The sequence below is a fragment of the Crocodylus siamensis genome, chromosome 2 (genome assembly GCF_052110815.1).
Source record: "Crocodylus siamensis isolate JL-2025a chromosome 2, ASM5211081v1, whole genome shotgun sequence".
In the NCBI taxonomy this organism is placed as follows: Eukaryota; Metazoa; Chordata; order Crocodylia; family Crocodylidae; genus Crocodylus; species Crocodylus siamensis.
Genome location: NC_143396.1, coordinates 95,088,486 through 95,104,447, shown reverse-complemented (window position 1 = coordinate 95,104,447; position 15,962 = coordinate 95,088,486). Strand labels below are relative to the sequence as shown.

Here is a 15,962-nt window from a genome sequence, read left to right as displayed (position 1 = left end):
AGTATTGATAATTTGCAATACCAAAATCAGTACTGCTCTCTTCATCACTAGAAATTAAATCCTTCTAGAAAGTAGTAAAGCTAGAAACAGTATAATAAACACATAGCCATGAAAGTGAAATTAGTGCTCAACCAAAAAACCTTGTTTTCCAAAATGTGATTTTTCAGATAAGTATTACAGCCAAATGAGTCTTTGGTTTCAGGACACATTCCTACATTAGCTCAGACACAGGGGTGGGTACATTTCCAGAGTTGCAAGAGGGTTCACCCTTTAAGACTCAATTGAAATTTAAGGTTCGAGCCTATTGGTGCATCCAAATAACTTAACAATGTCACCCTTTCTCGACCTTCTACTGCTTGAAAAGTCTTCTGGACAAGTGGTACAGGTTTCCCTTGCTTTATGTGGGTTCTGTAGGTGTGAATTTGCTCTTATGTGATAACTCTTTTTATACCAAAAAATCACTATACGCAAGGTAAATTCACTCGTATGTGACCGGTGTAGTGGAAGCCCAGTCAGCTGCTTTGTGCGGTGCATTGTGAGAATAATGCGCACCAAAATATAGTATCCTGTGTGGATCTGTGCTCCTTGCTCATTGTCTGTGGCACGTGTTTCTGTAGTTGCCATCTCCATTATGATAGGGCTGTGCTTGTGTGTACTGTCTGCTGTTAGTGAGTACCAATATTGTCTTGTAAAAGTGGTAGGAATGAGTCTGGGGGTCAGTACAGTTGAGGTCTTGGAACGTATCCCTATTTGTTACATTGTAAAGCAGGTTCCCTTTATGTGAATTTGAGTTATGCGCCTGTCACGGCGCGGGGGCCTAGGAGCGGCTATGATCTCTCCAGCGCCCCCTACCGTGCCAAATAGGCAATTCAGCACCCTCCATCTTACCCGCCACATCTTGGTGTTATATAGTTTTATAATGGAGGCTGCCTTTATTGTCCCCTTTGACACGGTGCTAAGTATATCCCGTCCCCTATCCTGAATGTACCGACCTGGCACACCACAGCCTTATGGGCTATGCTGCCTCCAACCTCCCCTTTAGCACGCCCCAAGCCTCGCAGATGTACCAGACGTTATCTGGTCAGATTCCTATATGCCCCCTTTACTGGCGCCCCTGGGCTTGTCACGCAACCGGCGCCCCCTTTACTGGCGCCCCTGGGCTTGTCACGCAACCGGTGCCCCTCTATCCGCTAGCCCTCTCGGGCCTACTAACTATATCCGCCCCCCTCCTGGGGTCCGCACAATATGACTCGCCCCCTCCTGGGGCCTCTCCACGTACAGACAGTGCCCCACTGGGGCCTGTCCCTCTGCGCACTCACCCTCTCCGGGCTCTCTATAATCGCGGACTCACCCTCTCCGGGCTCGTCTCTATAGTACCACCCTACCCTGGGCTTCTCTTCCTGTGTGCCCCTCGCTTGGGTCCAACACAAGCCCCTCAGGTGCTCACTGGTGCTCCTTGCAAGTAGGGCTCAGGTGGCCCTAGCCATGCCTGGCCCCCACAATCCTCATTGCCCCTTCTCAGGGCTGGGGTATTGCACCCTGAACTACAGTGCCCTCACTGGCACTTTGCCCCTTGTTAGGGCTGGGGTAGTACACCCCTACTACAGTGCCCTCCCAGGCACTGGGGTCCCCACCACTGTGGAGCCCCTCTGGGACTCTTCCTAATTGGGGCTCAGGCAGCCCTAGCCCTACCTGGCCCCCCTTGACACCTTTCTCTGGGTCCTGCCCCCTTGGGGCTTCTACCTACGCCCATGCTCGGCTTCCTCTCACTAAACATGCCCTTCCCAGGTTCCTCAATCTGTTCGCCCCTTCTGGGGCCAGAGTCTAGATGCCCCGCAATACAGCACCCATCTCTGGCACTGGGAGCACCCCACCTCCCTGGGGAGTTCCTGATGAGGCCTCCTCCACCCTTACAGCCTCGCCCAGTCCTCCAGTATAACAATAACTAAACAGAACCGTAAGCCAGCCGGCTGTAACACAACAATAAGCCTCCTAGCTATAACATAGGATCTAGGCCCACCTGGCTGTCTTGCAAAGGCCTCCCAGTCAGGGTTCTCTCCACCCTTACCATGATGCAGCCCCTTGGGTGTTCAGGCTGCACCACTCATCTCTGCTCAGCTTGGCTCTCTTGCAGAACTCCTACACCTCAAACTGCCAGAAGGAAACTGCTGCTAGGCTTTGGCCTGGGCTGTTTATAAAGGCCCGGCCCTGCCCCCTTCTGGTCATGTGACCAGCCTGGCTGCTCCAGCAACCAACACCTGTGCTGTCTCAGGGAGCTTCAGCAGCCCTTATTCCTTCACAGGAACAGGGCACCCAAGTGCTCCTGTGACAGCGCCATTTTTCAGGAATGCATGTACAGCATAAAGCAAGGGAAACCTGTACTCACCCTTTTGAATCCTATAACTCATCAAAAGAGTTTGCAAAGTGACCCAGGTGAACACTGGGAGCAAAAGTAGGGTGGCTGGAATGGAGCATTGAAGTGTAGCCATCTTACTGCAGCACTATATCAGTGCAAGACAGCACCTTGCAGTTACCTGAGCTAGCTCATAGAATGTAGCCTTCCAAACTGGAAGCAGCATGGCCATGTTTCTACAGCTATGTCTACAGTGAAACCAGCTGACAGGAAGGGGCAGGGCTTAGCCCTTCTTAAGCCCAGCTATGTCTTTAGCTTTGTGTCTCAGCAGAGCCATAAATGCTCTTCCTGCACCATGTCAAGGTAACTATACTGCTTCTATTTGGGAGGTAGCAGATGCAGGGCAGGGCAGCATTTCAGGAAGATTTATAGGGAATGGAGGTCTGCTGACCCTCCCTGGATTCCCCCATGTACATTGTCATATATCCCCACAGCACAGCCAGTTAAGGACTGCTGATGTAGAAGATGACAGATCTACTTGCTGCCATCTTCTTGTCACATAAAGGCCTCTTCCATTCTACCATCAGTGGTGGCAATTCCTTGATTTAAAGATGGTCTCTACCATGGCTCATTAATGGGTCTTGAGGTGACTTAAGAGTCCCATCCTTGAACGCAGAGCTATCTGCAAAAGTTGCTGGTCTTTCCATAGGAGAGAGTAGGCGATAGGCCAGGATTTCTCTCCTTTTCCTTCCTCTGCTATCTCTTCTCTGCTCAGAGGCCAAGATACTTTACCTCGAAGCAGGCTGCTTGGCTGTGGTTGCAGCACCACTGGAGTCAGTTAGCAGCCAACTTCTCCCAGCTGTTAATGTTGGCATCTGTTTCCTTGAGGTATGTCTTGAATGTGTCTTTGGCCACTGTGAGATCTCCAGCCAAAGCTAAGTTGGGGGTAGTGCACTTGTTTTGGGAGTTCAGTGTCAGACACCTGCACACAATGTCCAGTCTAGCAAAGTTGGTGCTGGAGGATCAATGCTGGTAACACTGACTTCAGCAAGGTGTTGCAGAGCACTCAGGTGCCCTGAGCCTGAAAGCAGAAACGGCTTGGGAGAGACCCCTAGTGGCGGGAAGGGGGAGGCTCAGCTGCCAGTCACCAGGTTTGCGCAGGTGCTGGTTGCTAGGGCAACCAGTGAAACCAGCTGACAGGAAGGGGCAGGGGTTAGCCCTTCTTAAGCCCAGGCAGGAGGCCAGGAAGGCAGTTCCCCTCTGGCGGCCAGGGAAGGGGGAGCTTGGCCAGTGTAGAGAAAGAGGGGAAGCCAGACTACATGAGCAACCCCTGGTTGCTGCCATGGGTTGGAGTATTTCTCAGTAGGGATTGAATGTTGTTCTGACTGTTTAGCTTTATGTTTTAGGTGGGAGGCTTAGATTTGCGTTAGAGCCAATTGGCTGGTGGTATTGCTTCTGTTTGTAGTTTTATAAGACTGGAGGACAGGGTGAGGCTATTAGGGGTTGGAGGAGGCCTCATAGGGGCTCCACGGTAGCATGGGGACCCTGGTGCCAGAGGGCACAACATTCAGGGTTGTATTGACCCCAGCCCCAGTGCAGGCAGGTGCGAGAGAAGCCCCAGTGCGGGGAATTGGTGCGAGAGAAGCCCAGAGAGCGCCAGTTAGGGCACGGGCTGTGAGACAAGCCAGAGAGCACCAGTGGGGGCGTGGAGTGTGGAACTGACCAAACAAGCTCTGGTACATCTGCGAGGCTTGGGCTGCAGTGTAGGGGAGGAAAAGAAGCCGCAGGTAGTGCCCCCTGGCACTGGGGCACAAAAAATGGGCAGCCTTCCGCTTATTACAGCGATCAATTAATCAATTAAGATCAAAGCATGGCAGAAGAGTAAGCAGGCAGTTGGCCCATAACAGGAGGGCGGAGTCACTTCTAGAAAGGCTCCGATAGCGATACTCCTGTCACACAAGGATATTGGTGTTTATTGCTGCCATCTTCCCATTTGATGCAGGTGACTTTCCAGTGGCATTATTGGTTATATCTGTCCAGGTTCATGAGATGACAACAGTAGGTCACGCAAGTTTCACATTCATAAAAGAGAGTGGATGATGTCTGCTTTGTAGACCTGGACCTTGGTGTCTTTTTCCAGAAATCATGACCAATAAAAACACACCAAAGCAACTGCCTGAAGGAAGCACTTGGACAGTGGATGCTGTGCTGCATCTCTTCATCAATGATGAGGAGATCCTGTTCCATAATGAGCATACACAAATCACAAAGCCTAAAGAAAAGGGCAATAATATATGTTTTTGGTCTAGCTTCTCATTTTTTATTCCTCCCGCCCACCCACAGCATGTAGAACAATTACAGAGCTGCCAACTGTCAGAGACGTAGAATGAGTAATGTGATTTTGGGCCCCACAGCAGGAGCTCTTGCCATTACACCCAACTATGACCAAATTACATACATTTGTATAATGTGCTGTCTGATGGTGTGGAGAGCTTTCAGTTTCTCCCCAAATCCCCAATTTCAAATTAATTACTGGTGTTTCTCCACCATAACCCAACATCCGCCTGTCCCCTGTCCACTGATTAATCATACATCCCTTGCCCCATTTAAATTCTCTGATTTTCATCTCTGCTTCAATTAATTTTATGTCCCCAGCCTGATATTTGCTGAACCTTCGGTTCCACATCAGCTTTGCCCCTCTAGCCCCAACTCTGTTCATCCTGAGGTTATAGAAGCTCATCATACCACTCTCTTATGCCTGAGGGAAGACAGTTCCAAGGTCTCCCCCATGCCTGGGGAAATTGCGGGGGGGAGCAACTTCAGCAAATGCCTTCTTCTACTGTTCTCAGACCTGGTGTTGCTTGAAAAGGAAGATGGTATATGTGGAAGAAAGGAAGGACAGGCTCATTCTTTCACAAATAGGGAGGAGAGAGGACAAAGGTGAACCTGACCTCCTGATTCTTTCTGCACCTGCTCCTTTTCCTACTCTCTGCCCCAAAACTTAATTATCTGTCATTCCTGAGGAAGCAGAGGGGGAGAAATAGACAACCAGAGCTTCAGGGCATCCCAAGATTAGCTCCAGCAAAGCCAAAATCACATTGGATGCAATTTGAGAAGTTGCCAACATTGTTCCTAGTAGAACACTTTCAAGGATACGAAAGATTAGTGTGACAGCCGAACTGGGGGCGGGGGGTCCTCCCCGTGAGTAGTTGCCTTTGGAAGGAGGACCATCACTGATCACCCTGGAATGCTACTGGTTTGGAGTAGGTGTTATGACATCCATTCCCCGCCCTAGTTCTCGCCCGCCATGACTTGTTATTTAGGTTCAGTTAGGACGGTTCCTGGGCACTCCGCAGCCTGGGATCCCTCGGCGGTCACGTTGCAGGGCTCCACCACCCCTGCACCCCAGCCTTACGCCTCCTCTGGTGCTCCCCTCTAATGTGGGACCTGGCTTCCCATGGACGGGCCGACTGCCTCACCGGTCTGACTGACCCTTGTCTTTGGGTTCCGCATATCCTGGTTGACCCGGGACTGGGTCACGGCCAAGGCAGGGTTTCACTATGGGGTCCCTGACCCTAACTCCCCGGCTATACCCCTCAGCTGGGGTATCCCTTTAATGGGAAACAAACCCGAAAAGAACTGAAAGTAGGCCTCCACAGCCCTACTGGCTGGGCCTCTTACCCGGACCTTCCTAGGTCCCCTCTGGGCAACCCCTATCTTAGTCTATGGCCGCAGCCGGCTGGCGGCGACCTCCGCCCGACTGCGCCTCCTGAGCACTCTGCACTCTCTGGCGGCATTGCGTCCCCACACCAGCGCCCCAACCCTGGACCTGCAAGTCCCGCACGTCTCGGGTTCGCAGTCCCAAAATTCCCCGCCACTGGATTCCTCGTCCTCAAAGCTCGTCTGCCACTCCTCGCTCGTCGTCCTGCAACTGGCCATAGCTGGTATCTTCCCCTCCATCTGGGTAAGCTGCAGCTCCCCGCTAAAGTTCCCTGTCCTTCCCTCTGGGGAGTTAGCCATTTGCTTGTCTCCGGAGTTCTCTGCTCCTTGAGCTGAGCAGTTGGCGGCTTGTCCTGCTCGGGGGCTTCCCGTCCCTCCTACTGAGGGGTCCGTGGCCCATTCCCCTCTGAGGCCTTCTGCCTCGGCTGGTGCGAGGCCCCCAGCTTGTTCCCCCGGCCATCCTTTCTCGGCGGCCGCTTTTATCGCCGGCGTCCATTTGCCGGTGTAAACAAGTGGCAGATGTTCCGCTTGGGCTCCATCGCCGCCACGGGTAAGTCCCATCCTGGTTCCCCGGGCCAATTAGGAAGCAGGATGAACACCAGGGAATGATGTCAATGTGATGACTATCCTTACTGAAAGAAGTAGAACAACCAAGACTTTCTGGAAAACCTTGGCAGGCATGGATTAAGGCTAAATAGGACCCATATAAAATTTAAGCCTCTTTTCTCATGGCTTCCCATTTTAGTGAAGAATATCAAGTGATTTTGATAAGCTAATAGATCTTCTTCTTGAACTAGTTAACCAGTGCTCAGATTCCTGGTGCCTCATCTCTTGCTCAGGGAGTAAGTTCATTCAGCAAAAGATGTATAAGGACCTGCAGCCACATGGCACACTTTTCCAACATCCAGGGTTGCAGACACTTGCAGTCAAGTGTTTCACAATCCATCCCAAATTCAGAGCCCTAATACAAACACTTTCAAGATCCTACTTCAATCTGCCATTGATCTTTATGTTGGAGATAAATTAACCATCCCATCCCACCCTATCCCAGCAGAGCAGGAAGAACATGTTGTGAACATTTCAAAGTTAAGGGCCATGGAATGGATGGGGGATACAAGAAGGACTATTTTGAGGCTCAAAATTTGTTTTCACCATAAAATATGGCCTGCTTTGATAATTCCTTCAGTGAACCTGAACTGCAAATTAAAACTAGTTATATGTGGTCTCTGAGGTTTTCGCAAACGTTTTTATGGCATGCACTGTGAACTTGGAAGAAAACGCCCAAATCCCAAAAACTATATAATTCAGTTTTTCTTTAAATGTTGCACTTTCTATTTGACATTTAAGTAATCTTTAATAAATATAGGGGAAATGACTACAAGCACAATTATTAATAATATTTCACATTCTGGCTACAATTGAAAAAAAGTCTCAAAAATTTGTGACCCAGAATAATTACTTTCCATGTCCTTTTAAGGCTATTCCAATGCAACCCTGGGGCAAATCACAATGAAAGACCTAGCCAGGAAGAAAATGTTTTCACCGTCTTACTTAGCATCACAGTCAAGAAATAGCTACACTGGCATCTTTGCCAACTAGGTTCATATATCAGCTGCTGCTTGGATCATTGAGAAGCAGCAGTCCTCAGGAACCTTCCTAGCAAGGGTTACAAATTAGTGATCCCAACTTCTCATTTCAAGAATACTTTGGAGTACAGTCCAAAGGATCAAATGAAAATAAATGTGGGAAATACCAGTGATGGATGAAACTGAGGTAGCATGGTATCCATTTAGATACAACAAATATCACTCCTTAAAGGGTATAGATGTGGGTGCGCAGGCACCTAAGAAGCTATTATTAAAGGTTTGGGTATTAAAAATTTAGGTTTATTTATTTATTTATTTGTTAGTTATTGAGTTCTATATAACTAAAAACTTCATAAATTTGTCTGCAGCTGAAAACTGTTTTCTCAGTTCCACTACCTCAGCTAGAGTTTGGGTAGATCTATTAACAGAGAAAGTAAGGGCCACATGGCATGGAACAAATTCACTCTGAATCCAGCCAAGTTCTAGGCATATGGCTCAAAAATACGGAAAGGATCAAAGTATCCGTTCATCGACAGATCCTCCAGCCTGACATTTCTCTCTCATCTTGCCTCACCACTACCCTTCCCAGCCCTTATCAGACTGTGGAGAAGCAGAAGGTCACTGCAGAGTTAGGTTCTGAAAGGTATAAGATGAATGTGTCTCTTGTCCATTCTTCCCAAATTTTAATGTTCAGTTCCCAGCCCTCCACCCTGTCCTATTTCTATCTTGTAGAACCACAAAAGTTCCACTGCAAGAGAGTTTTCCACACCCACAGATCAGAAGGTAAGCTTTGTGTTTCACACTGATCAGTAGTAGTAACAGACAACCATTGATCCTTCTGGATCATGGTGTACACATAATAGGTCACCAGGACCTTCAATGTGTACACCTAGGCAGGAGCAGAGGCTGCCCAGACTTTCCATCCCCCAGCTGAGACAGAATGAGTCCAGACATTTGGTGGCTTGATGACTGTAGTTATACGCACATTCAGGAATCAAACCTAGATCTTCTGCGTGGCAGACAAGGATTCTACCACTGAACCACTACAGCAGGTACAACAATTAACAAAGATATTAAATGAAAATAATGTTGCAATTGCTATTAACATGTATAGAATATTTCCAAATTTACTAAAAGACTGTATGTAGTAAAGCAAAATGAAGTAAATGCTTTGGGGAAAAAACAACAACTAACAAGTGCATCTTACCAAACAAAAATATACCGTATTTCATGGTGTATTGGTCAACACAGTGTACAAGATGACCCCATTTTTCTGATGCAAAAGGTTAGGAGTTTTATAGATCTGATGTATAAGTCAACCTAATTTTTTTTATCAGAAATACGGGGTTGATTTATACCAGCCCCTGTGTGCCCTCACTGCAGGTCAAGCACCTGGGGAGTAGACATGTGCCACAACACTGCTTGCAGCAGACAGACAGAGTCAGACTCGGCACTTGGCTGGCCCCAACCCCTACGAGTGGTGCTGCCTGGGCCACTCCAGCAGAGCACCAAGCCCAGCCCTGTCCACTGCAAGCGCTGAGCCCAGTGCTGCTAGCAGGGGATGGGGCTGGGCTCAGCGCTCAGCAGTGCCGCTCGCAGCAAACAGGGCCAGGCTCGGTGCTTGGCTGGCACAGCCCCATCCCCTGCAAGTGGCGCAACCTAGGCCATACTAGCCAACACTGAGCCTGGCACTGCTCCCAAGGGACAGTGATACAATGTATAAGTCAAGGTTGAATTTTAAGAGTTAAAAATTGGGCTCCAAAATGCAACTTACACACTGTGAAATGTGGTAACCATATTTATTATTAAACAGTTGCACAGAGAAAAAAAATTCTGCACAACTAAAACATAGACAAAATAATCCACTTGAATTCCTCTCAATTTTTAAGATAAAGTACTTAGAAATATGCTTTTTTTCCTGAACAATATGCTCTAGATTGGAGAATATGTTCATTTCTATTAAGGTTTTTGTAATGGCTGTAAATATCACAGGTCTGTTAATTTCATGTAAAGGAAAATTAAACTGTGTTCTCAATGGACTCCAGAAAATAAAATGAAAATAATATTTCCAGCAGCTAACTTGACAAGGAATATCATTGAAGTTTTCTGTTGAATCTTATCTGGAGCTACCACTTAAACTTCTAGTCACGACACATTCATTCAAAACAAAATAGCAGATTGTAATGTGGGCTGATATCTGAAGGCATTTCAGGCACATATGCATATTAAAGCCTAAATTTTAACATGATTACTAGAGAGATTACCTTTGAACTAGTTAAAAAACTGTTTTTGCTTCTTTTGCTCTGCCTCTGAAATATTATAAGATCCTGGAAAACCTAACTACTCTTTTTTCCCCTCTTACTTCAATCTCCTTTAAAACAGTTTACAAAAATAAGATACTTTACAAAACAGGAGAGAATGAGAATTTGCTGAATTACTCTACCACGGAGGAAAATAAAACCACAGATCAAGCCAATCAAATTACATAGCTTTCAAATTTGCTGTCCAAAAAGCTATATTATAATGACAATTATGTCCATCCTTATTTTGTTACATTAGGATTATGATTTTACTCTGCTTGTGTATCTAGAAGGATTGACACTTCAATATGTTGTTAGGTGAAAAAAAATTGCTTTGACACTTGTCACTACATCTTATGCTAGAAAACAAGTGTTGCTCCTAATCAGAACAGACAATACTACGGCACTGTTTGATGAAAATTACGATTTGTAACTGGTTCTATGTAAGCCATTCTAACCTAATGCCAGGTCCTTGTTGATGATAAGTGCTGCTAGGAAACATTACTGGGCAGCTCCGTGAATACAGACGGTTAATTATGACTTCAGCAAAGAACAGTTCATGAGATTATGTATAGCTACAACATGATTAACTCATTTGCTTATCATTTACATGCATCTGCAATGTTAAGTGCATGTACAGGGTGCAGATACTCTCTGTATATTTTAGTTTTAACTTCTGATGTTCAGAAATTCTCAAACCTATCAGGTTTTATACCCTGATTTTCTTAAAAAGAGTGTGAAGGTAGATCATAGGTTATAATCAAGTCTCCCTCTATTTCTGATGATAGCTTTTATTCTTCCTTATAAAAATTAGCAGGGTCTGTGGATACCTGGTGAAATTTCAGCACCAAAATGTGATCTAAATGGAAATACAAAAGCAGAAGCTCTGGCATTACAGCACTACAGGCCTAGTATCTGCAGCAAGAATAGTAGGATTCTGCAGCAGTGTTTGTGTGGCTGTCAGCAGTTGTACACCCATAGAATCTACTATTAGCCATAAAAAAACAAAAAAGAAAAAGAAAGAAAAAAATATATAAACCCAGCTCCAGGAACTCTGCTTTTTACAATCCCCAGAGTTAGCTACCCCCTCCTCCCCCAAGAAGAGTCAGAAGGACTCCATGCTGCTCAGAGTGAATAAACAGGTTGACACCATCTTATTCATAGGATACTCAGAGAATGTATAGCAGGAATGTTTCATTCTACATGCACCCTCTGAAATGAGACTGAATTATCCTGTGCTCTTCTAGAACAAAGACATTAGTTTAGTTCATTTGTTCTTAATTAGAAATACATTTGTTAATTACTAATTTAGCTTTACTTAAAAATAGAGAGAACACATGCACAGTGTTCTGGAGACATGTACGATTTTATAACAATTAAAATCTGTATACAAACATTCATGACTCTCCCACATCCCCCAGGTCTAATAAAGCTGTCTCACAAGGCTACTGATCCTCCTCCCTAAAAAGCCTGAAAACAAATGAGCCTTGCAGTATTACTGGAAGTTTGGCTGATTCAGGCTCAGATGAACTAGTGAATGAAGCAAGTTTCACAACTAAGGCACCCAACTGTGAATGCCTCACCTCCAGGCACCTTGCAATTAAACCAGGAGACCGTTGGCTCAAGCCTTCTCTGCTAGTGCGGTATTGATCAAGGAAGCAGGCATCTCTAAGGCGACTATTTCAGATTTCGGAGTTTTAAAACAATGTCTTAAATTTCATCCTGACAGGAGCTATGACCTAACACAGATGCAGCATATTTCTTGCGAAATATGTACATCTTTTTCCTTTGATCTTCATTATGTTAATGTGTAGACCTGTACAAGCTTCATTTACCCTACCATTTATTTTATGGTCTCCCACCATTGCACTAACTTCAGTGGAAGTACCACTGTAGAGAGGCCTCCACTAGGTACCAGGATTTTAACCACAAAGGGGCCTTTGAACTTGCTCATAGCAGGGTTAGATCACACAGTGATTAAAATGCTAAAGTTTACATTAGTGCTTCCCCAGATGCCACAGCATAAGGGAACTTTATATTGGAACTAAATATAAAGGGAACACCACTGACATATAGTACATAGCACATAGTGCACGTAACCACTGTCACCCCTTGTCTCCACTCTGGTGGAGTGAACCCAGCTGTGCTCTGGCTATTCTTAGCTGCTGTGCCACGTGATTTAGGAACCCAAGTGTAAAGTAGAGTAATCTTGAAATTGTTTCAAATCATGCTGGAAGCCTAACCCAATGGATTACTGTGACTTTTGCCTTCTGTCATTCCCAGCTGAACAGAAAATTGAACCCGCTACATTTATGTTTTATTCAGGGTGTATATTTATTCAGGGGCTCAAATCCAGCACCTTCAAGACTTCAGTGGGAACCACCAAGCAAAATGCTGACAGAAGGTTCCAAAGGCAACGTCACCCTGGTGGCAGGGACAGGGTGGCTGAGGCTGTGATTTGGATGTTGGCAGCCCTCCCCATTAATGGGGCTGGGGTCAGTCTCCCTCAGTCAGATGCCACAGCCCTCCTGGGATTTTCAGCCCTCCCAGATAACAGCCTATTCTAATTGGATGCTTGCCTCTTTCCCATCCTCCTGCAGAAAAATAGCCAATCCAAGCTACTGCAGAGTCAGGTTGAGCTCTCCCCTGCCCTTAGAAGCCCAAAAACATTCACATGGCAACAGGCAGCTGCTCACTGGGCCAGTGAGTCCAGTCTCCTGTGTTCACAGGCAAGCATTTCACCAAAAGATCCAGAAGAACATCCACTCTGGTTACACACTGGAACCACAAAGCACCCAACTGAAAACAAAGATGAAAAGAAGATGTGAAAACAAGAGAACCATAGTCTTTTCTTTCTTAACAAAATTATTGTCAAGTCTCATGAAGAGCAATTCTCTTCTCCACTGGCCCTCTATTATCAGATGCTTTGCTTTGTTTGTTAGCCTCAATTGTGATGTGTAGTTGCTGCTTGACTGCTTCAGTGACCTCAGTCACAATAGCTGTGGGCAAGAAAAAAGATGTTTATAATGCATCATCCTTCCCCTGAAATGCCAGCTTCAATTTGCTTGGAACCACTGGTTCAAATCTGTATGACACATAATTACTCTTTAAAAAGTGAAAATTAGGGTTGAGACACACACACACACACACACACACACACACACTCGTGGAAAATAAATTAAGGACATAATCCTTGACCTCTCACACTGGAAACAATGAAAATCCCACCTCCCAGTTACTGAGACTGCTGGGAAATCATCAACTTGAGGGCTGATTTTCAGTCTACTATATGTAAGATAGCATTAATAATATAGAGCCCTCAATTCACTTCCTTGTGCCCAAATGCCAAAGCATCCTCAATCAACCTGACTGCCAGGCCCATGATATGTTACAATGTCTAATTTTCTTTTAAGTGTTTTCTTTTATAACCACAATAATGCTCATTCGAGTGAACAGTGGTTTTCTCTCCAGTAGTTAAATGAAATTTAGGATAGTAACAACATTTGCTCTGATGCATCAGACTTGGCATCCAGAACAAACATTATATAACTGGTGCACCAGTATTTGGAAAACATGGATTTGAAAATAAATTTCTACACATGCTGAACATTTTCTTTTTTACATTTTTTTGGTAGCTTGAAAGATACAAAAATAACAAAAGCAGAAAAAGGGGACTAGATTCCATGCAATGATTAGCTTTATGTAAAATTTAGTGTTTTCAATACTAAGTTGAAAAGTTCTTCGATTCATTGTATATTAGTCAATAAAACATGAGAAAAATGTTCATTCAGAAAGAATCTCAAATTCAATTCCAATCTAATAAAGGCCACTTGTTTTTCCTGTGACTCATATCCTGGAATGAAAGAAATATAATGTAAACTCTCCCTGTCATGACCCCCTTTTCATTTCTTATTTGCAGATGTACAGCAGATTATTGAATTTTGGAACATGATGGAGAGAAGATCTGGCGAGTCCTTTGCTCCACAAGCATTTTTTCCTAATTACTGTATTTGAATATGTTTGAGTTTCAAGCAAGCTTGGAGTATTTTTAATTAAGTCATTTTAGCTCTGGAAAGTGAGTGTAAATACTTGTGCAATCCAGTCCAAAATGTGGTGCACTTTGTCTCACAAAACAATAATGATTTGCCCTGAGAAGTGCTCATGCAACTCTCAGATGCTGCCCATGTAAAAAGTACTGGTGACTGGAACAAGAGTAATTCTAGCAGAGGGTGTTGCCTTTTATTAATTACAGGGAGATCTAAATATTTGCATGTGTAGGGCCATTCACCTTGACCCCTGATCATCCCACACAAATGATCCTCTCCACAGCAGAACTGTGGAGTGTGAATTCCTCAGATTCTGAGACAACAAAGAGTGAACTACAGTAATTGTACCTTTTTAGCTATATCCTTACACTGAAGTCAGAATTTGGTATCCCTTTCATGTACCGTCTCACCTTCTCTTCTTAATACCTTCCAAGCTCAACAAATGTAACTCAATTTTGAATGTTCAAGACTATTTTGGCTAATGACTTGGGAATTCCAGTTGGCCAGGATGTTAAAACCCCCACAATCTGGGAATAAAAAGGAAACATCGAGTCATTTTTAACCTACACTGGTACTTCTGTTGCTGCTGCAGCACAATATGGGCTTTATTTACACAAGAAAAACCTGACTCATTTGGATGTCCTATGTATAAGCAAATCCCAGATTTGATTTTCTTATCTGAAACTAAGTACAATGACTAACTGTAATCTCTCTTCTGTTCATCCTGTCAGTACTGCCATGTGTAATCTGTAAAATATAGTGAAGATTTTAGGTTCAGAGGCACTTTTATAATACCACTACTAATTAGTACTGCAAATGACTCTACAATGCTTTTCTGGCAGAAGTCAGTTTATATATATGATAATATGTAAAGAATGTAAGGTAAAGAAATAATTAAGACCAACATACTGAGATCACATTAAATGAAGAGGAGAGTCTAAGGCCACAGCAACTCTAGAAAATTCTGCCTGTGAAGCAGCATCAATTAGTGTTGTGATGTCTTTATTGAATTTTTATTCCAGCAAAAATCCTGGTCTGGATGCAGTTATACCAGCAAAAGAGTGCTTTTGCCAGTATATATCATGTTGTTTGGGTAATTGTTACAAGCTGTAAATTCACTAGTAAGGTTTGCCAGCATAGCTATTAAGGTAGAATACTAGCAAAGCTTTTTCTAGTATATGCTATTAAGGTAGAGAGAATACTAGCAAAGCTTTTTCTAGTATAGGCAGGGCCTACACATTGCAGGACCAGAGCCTGTGATTAAAATAATTTGAAGAGATGTGCCATGTGCTCAGGTTTTCAGAAAGGCCTTGTTTCTGCCTCTGGTTTTGTACAGTTGCAATTCTGTGGGCACAATTATTGTAAGCACATTAGACATCTAATTACTTAATTCCTGGGATATATTAATGACATGCAGTATGCCTTCAATTATTTTTACTTGCAAAATTGCACCTAAAATTATGTCTAGTGCAAAACTGTGGGTGCAAAATTGTAGGCTACTTTTCAAAATTCAGCCCATAATGAACCATGAATAAAATTACAGGTTTGCCAGTATAGAGGTTAGCATATTTAACACTCCTCTTTTTTAAAAAGCTTCCTGACACATGTCTCTCCTAAGAGTACTGATGGTATAATCTGGAAATGAACCTTTAGGAGATTTAAATATCTATATCAAGAGCTTGATGATTTTGGTGTGACAGTATATTTCTAATTTCCAAGTTTCAGGCTTGAGTGCTGGCTATGACACTATTTCTCTCTGGCCTTTGATTAGTCAGACAAACCTCCTCTCTCAATATGCAAAATTGGGGTAGTAATAATAGTTTACCAGCCTCAAAAGTATCATGAGATTTAATACATTAATAGGACCAGTTTAATGAGATACTATCAAATGGAGTGGAACCATTCAGGTCCTTGCAGGATGTATTCATTCATTCATTCAACACAATGCCTATTTTTT

General features: G+C 44.3%; 1 protein-coding gene across 1 annotated transcript in view; it reads right to left on the bottom strand.

Moving 5' to 3' along the window:
* Window positions 1-9,444: 9,444 nt before the first annotated feature.
* LOC149870520 (uncharacterized) overlaps window positions 9,445-15,962 on the bottom strand; it is a 50,559-nt gene continuing 44,041 nt past the window's right edge. The window contains exon 6 of the mRNA XM_090034517.1: window positions 9,445-12,958. The gene's annotated coding sequence lies outside the window, so the exon portion shown is untranslated. The remainder of the gene's footprint in view (window positions 12,959-15,962) is intronic.